Source organism: Arachis ipaensis, chromosome B3 (assembly GCF_059453495.1).
Source record: "Arachis ipaensis isolate K30076 ecotype BB chromosome B3, ASM5945349v1, whole genome shotgun sequence".
In the NCBI taxonomy this organism is placed as follows: domain Eukaryota; kingdom Viridiplantae; phylum Streptophyta; class Magnoliopsida; order Fabales; family Fabaceae; genus Arachis; species Arachis ipaensis.
Window position 1 is genome coordinate 11,588,629 of NC_142438.1, and position 6,000 is coordinate 11,594,628.

Below are 6,000 nucleotides of genomic sequence, written 5' to 3' on the forward strand. Positions count from 1 at the left end.
CCAAACTGAAGGAGGAACATATATTATTGTTATTTCTGGCTTACAATCCACAACTACATCTCCATTTTCAGGCACAAGGCTACATACATCTATCCTTCCCAAACCTTACCAGGTAAGGAGCATTGAACACTGCATCACCCTTGTGTAGAGATGCAACTACTTAAACTAGGGTCAGCCTCATTCATGTCGTGCTCAAATCTAGAAATTAATTTTCTAAAAGCTTAAATAAATTTTTGGCCCCTTTGAAAATAAAATAAAACTATAAGGACAAAACCAAAGTTTGCTAATGTTACAGAGACCAAAATCTTATTAAGTCTTCTCTAAATTTGATAATATTAAAGAGTCCTAGCAAGCTAAATGCTTCATTAGATTAAATATTCCTATTATGAATTATGAATATACAAGGCAGTCAGAAATAAGTACACTAATTGGTGAAACCAAGTTAATACAAGTTGGCAAACATCATCAGAACAAGACAGTAATATAAGTTAAAAACAAACCTAAATATCTCAATTACAGCTTAGGTAGTTGTCTATTTGGAATGCAAAATATTATTAATAAAAGTAAAGATAAAAAGATGAATCCCAAATATATATAAGGAAAAAAATAATAAAGTTCTAACCAGTTAAGACGAGTGATTTCTTCATCATCAATAAATACATTGGGGACATGAGCTATCTCTCTCCAGTATTTGCCCTCCACTTTCTTGCAGTCTTTCGGTAGCTCGGAGCAGTGTCTGATCAAAAGATATTCAAGACATCTAAATCTGTTTCCATCAAAAGAATATGAGATATTTGGACAATAACACAATTTCAAATGCTTAAGAGAATTGAGACTAGACAACACTGGAAGTGAGTGCAGTTCAGGGCAAAATTTTATCTCAAGTTTATTCAACCATGGAAAGTCTCCATTTTGTACTCCTGTCCACTCTTTCAATTGAGGCATGGATGAATTGACAGTTTTTCCAACTTTGAAAATGCATGATATTGCTGATCGTCTCCATCCCGACAAAAGTGTTCATCTATTCTTTCAAACTTGTCCATTCCGTTGATACACAAAAAGCGAAGAGACGGCAATTTACCAATGAGTAGAAGACATCCACAATTCATGCAGTTATAAAGTTTCATATCAACTAGATAGGCATAGGATGGATCAGAAATCTAATTTGAAAGCTTAAAACCTCCATAACTTATTATTTCTAACTGTTCAAGATCCAAAGAAGTTGAAAATATTGAAGGATTTATTCTGCTTCGACAGCATCACATTCCCTTGAGGTAGTCCACGTTATTCTAGACTGAACAGCTTCTTACTGCTCAAATCAACCTCCTGGGTTTCTCAAAACTCGAGGCGTTTTCCGTTCTTAAAATACATAATGATCAGCTCTATTTTTATATAATCAATGAATTGGTACTAATTTATTATTATTATTTTATTTTACAGGTAAAAAACTAATAATTTTGGACGTTTCTAATTTTCAATAAATAGAGACTAATCAAATTTAAGATACTTTTAGTTTTTATAAAATATATAGGTAATACTAATTTGAGATTTTTTTATGATTAAAAATATCGTAATTTAAAATTTTTATTTGAAAAAAAAATTATAAAATTATATGAATGTAATAATGAAAGACAATTTTTTGAGATTTGGTTCACATTTAATTTGGAATTGACTTTTGGTGTAATTAATGAGAGAAGATAGTTGTAGAAAGAAATTAATTGTGTCAATTAAGTTAGGAGCGTAATTTACACTTAGGGCTGGCAATGGGTAGGATAGAATAGGATTTGGACTCTACCCTTACTGTACCCGCGGGTTGAAAACTTTTTTAAAATTCTATCTTACCCTACCAGCGGGTTGAAAATCTCTCAACCCTAACCCTATCTGCATCCTAAAGTTCTAAACCTTATCCTATCCGACCCTATCCATAGAAAAAAAATTTTCAAACAAATATAAAATTCAACCATTCCAAATTTTATACATATTAATAAAATAAAAAATTAAAAATTAAGTTCAAATTAAAATTAAAAACAATAAAATCTTTAAAAAATCCAACATAAAATTACAAATAATATAATCATCAACTAGTTTAATGGTTACTTCAAGTTTTTATAAGAAAAAGATTGTGACTTCAATACTTACTTTCTTCAATACATACATAATTTTTTTATATATATTATATAATATATTAGAGGTGCGGGTAGGATAGGGTATACCCTAAACCCGTACCCTACCCCACCCTACTCTACCCACAGCGGGCAGAATAGACAACCCTACTCGAACGGGTTGGTCCGAGTTGGATACATATTACCAGGCCTATTTACACTCTTTTATCAGTACAAATATTATTGATCATATATTTTTATTTATTGTCTATAATATTTTGGCTACCTAGCATTACTCAAAAATAAATATTATGCATTGTTGCTGGCAGTAAGAATATCATTTACATTGAATTAAGAGATAGATAATGAAAGGATTGATTTGTCAAACGAACAAAAAGACACAAACTGCACTGTTTTAACATTTAAGTTTGCAGTAAGTGTACGAAACCAGGACCTTGAAACCTGTTCTAGACAGGCGGAAAATTAAGCGTTTGATTCATTGCTATCTGATCAAGTTCTTGTTCCTTCCAGCTGTGGGTTCTTTTCGCACTTTCCTGTATAAAATCAACCAGTCAAAATTAAAGTTTTCTGTAGAATATGCCAGAGTCTTTGATAGTGTCCCTGACGATGTTAAACATTTGTTCATAGATGCTAGAAACATCAAACATGTTGGTTTTGAGTCTTTGAAAAGATTTCGAAATCTAGAAATCCTGTTCGTTACTCCCACACCTGGGTTTTATGTTGATCAAGTCCTGCGTGATCTTTTCTTGAGTGAGGCTTAAGCACTTGAAGACATTAAATTTCAATAGAAGTCGTATTTCGAAACTGCCTAGTTCTTTTGGGGACTTGGAGTTGCTTCGATATCTTGATCTCTCCTATACGCCCATCAAAAGACTGTCTAATTCAATTGATAGTTTTTCTAATTTGCAAACTCCAAGGTTAAAGAATTATTTTAAGCTAGATGGGTTGCCCAAAGAGATTGGGAAGCTCACCAGTTTGACACATTTTGTTTTTGACATTATTGGACAATTGGATTTTATGTCTCATGGGATAAGTAACCTGACTAGTCGGCAGACTTTATCCAAATTCGTTGTTAATAAGGATGATGGTTGTAGGATTGTAGAGCTGAAAGATCTGGTTGATTTGACTGAATGTATTTTAAGAATGGAAAACCTCTCGAGTTTTGAAAAAGCTCGTAAGGTTTGATTTGAGCAATAAGAAGCTGCTCAATCTAGAACTAAGGTGGACTACCTCAAGAATGTGATGCTATCAAAGAAGAACAAATCCTTCAATATCTTCAACCTTCTTTGGATCTTGAACAGTTAGAAATATGAATATCAACCTTCTTTGACAGCATCACATTCCCTTGAGGTATTAGTTCTAGACTAAGCAGCTTTTTACTGCTCAAATCAACCTCATGGACTTCCTTAAAATACCAGTCAGATCAACCAAATCCTTCAGTTCTACAATCCAACAACCATCATCCTTACCAACAACAAATTTGGATAAAGTCTGAAGATTAGTCAGGTTACCTATCCCATTAAGGATAGAATACAATTGTCTAATAATGTCAAAAATAAGATGAGTTAAATTGGTGACCTTTCCAATCTCTTTGGACAACCCATTTTACTTAAAACAATTCCTTAACCTTAGAGTCTGCAAATGAGAAAAACTATCAATTGAATCAGACAATCTTTTGATGGGTGTATAGGAGAGATCAAGATATCGAAGCAATTCCAAGTTTCCAAAGGAACTAGCAGTCTCGAAATATAACTTCTACTAAAATTTAATGCCCTCAAGTGCTTAAGTCTAAAAAAAGATCACCCTGACTTGATCAACATAAAATTCAAGTGTGGGAATAACGAACCGCGATTACAGATTTCAAAATCTTTCCAATGACTCAAAACCAACATGTTTGATGCTTTTAGCATCTATGAAAAAATACTTAACATCGTTGGGAACACTATCAATGTCTCCATCAAAGACTGGCATATATTCTGCTGAAAACTTTAATTTGAATTGGTTGATTTTATACAGGAAAGTGCGCAAAAAATCCACGGATGAATCTAACCTGGAAGCAACAACTTGAGCAGATAGCAATGAGTCAAACACTTGATCCTCCACCCGTTTAGACGAAGTGGTAAAGAGGCCTTGAGCTACCCATAACGAAATTAATTCTTGTTTGGAAAAAAAAATAGTGAAAAATAAAAGGAAGAAGATCAACATGTTGTTCAGCGGTGCTTCTTTCAAAATGAATTGCAAACGAATGAGACGATGCTGAAGGAGAAACATCCTTATCCAAATTAACTTGATGATGTTCGAGCTGATCCCCTTTAGGACATTGGATGATCCCTGATTTTGGCGGCTTTAATTTCACAGTCTTTCTCCTTCTCGGTGAGATGGTATATGCGTACCTAACTCACAACAGACAGAATATCATAATGTTTAGGTTCCAAAAGGAGAAGCAGATGCAGAAGCAAAGGCACAAGCGAAAAAAACCCTAAGTGAGGGCAAAGAAAAGCACAATGTTTAGGTTTGATTTGACAAAGCCAAGGTTCAGACAACCAAACCGGTTGTTACTGGTTTACTAGTTTAATAGATTCAACTGTGATTCAATCAAAAGATTGTTTTATAAACTAATGTAAACTTCAAACTATCATCCAAATTAAAAGAAATACACAACCACAACATTATAATCTCCTCCAAATACAAACTCAAAAGTCAAATAATAAAGAAACAATCAATCATGAAATGCCAACATCAATAGATACACAACCAAGAAAAAATTCACAACAGAACAGAATATCATAATCAAGATTCAAGAATATCATCAACATCATCGAAAATCCTAAACCAAACCAGGATATGGACAACAATAGGTACACAACCAAAAAAATTCACAACAGAATCATAAATCCATAACAGAATCAAAGAAAATCAGTCACTGTAACAACAGAACCATAACAAATTAAAAATATAACCACAGAAGATCATAATCAAGATTCAAGAACATCATCGACAATCCTAAACCAAACCAGAGTAATGACAACAATAGGTACACAACCAAAAAAAATTCACAACAGAACCATAAATCCATAACAGAATTAAAGAAAATCAGGTAACAACAGAACCATAACAAAGTAACAGTAGAACCACGCAATATCAGAATCAAGATTCAAGAACATGATCAATATCATCGACAATCCTAAACCAAACCAAAGTAATGACGGCAATAATTGAAGAAGAAAAATGGAAAATCACATATTAACAATGCTAAGAAGAATACCTTCTAGAGCACAGAGGTGAGGGAGAACCGGATGGCTGGAGCAGAGAAGGGTTGGAGCTTGGTGGAACAGAGCTGGCGCGGCGGAACAGCGGCTTTGCGCGACGGAGGAACGACGCGAGATGAGAGCAAGTGACGAAGTGATGGAGACGACAGTGGACGAGAGTGACGGAGTGAAGAGAGCAAGTGGACGGTGGCTTCGAGCAGTGGTGGAGAGACAGTAGTGGGGAAGGCGGTTTCGATCAGTTGCTATGGCGGAGGTGACACGTCGGTGGCTGGACGGAGCAATTGACCGAGTGATGGAGGAGCTCGATGCTGCTGCTGGTAGTTGTGAGTGAGTGAGTGCTCATTGCTCAACGAAAGGGGAAGGGGATTAGGACATTTTAGGGTTTCCGTTTTCATTTTTTTTAATGCAAAAAACGGTGCCGTTTTTTTGGTGCAAAATGTGAACCGGATTCCGGTTCTGCGACCCAATAGTATTAATCTCTGGTGCAATTTTTAAAATCAAATTGCAACTTTCTAAGAAGCTATTTAGGAGCTTATAGAGAAGTTAAAAAAAAATGACTTCTCTCATAATACTTCTACTTTTCATCACATTTTTATAAAATAAGCATT

General features: G+C 34.5%; 1 protein-coding gene across 1 annotated transcript in view; it reads right to left on the reverse strand.

Moving 5' to 3' along the window:
- Nucleotides 1–5,765, reverse strand: part of SETH1 (phosphatidylinositolglycan synthase family protein) — a 42,218-nt gene extending 36,453 nt beyond the window's left edge. Inside the window, exon 1 of the mRNA XM_088508879.1 lies at nt 5,389–5,765. The gene's annotated coding sequence lies outside the window, so the exon portion shown is untranslated. The remainder of the gene's footprint in view (nt 1–5,388) is intronic.
- Nucleotides 5,766–6,000: the final 235 nt, after the last annotated feature.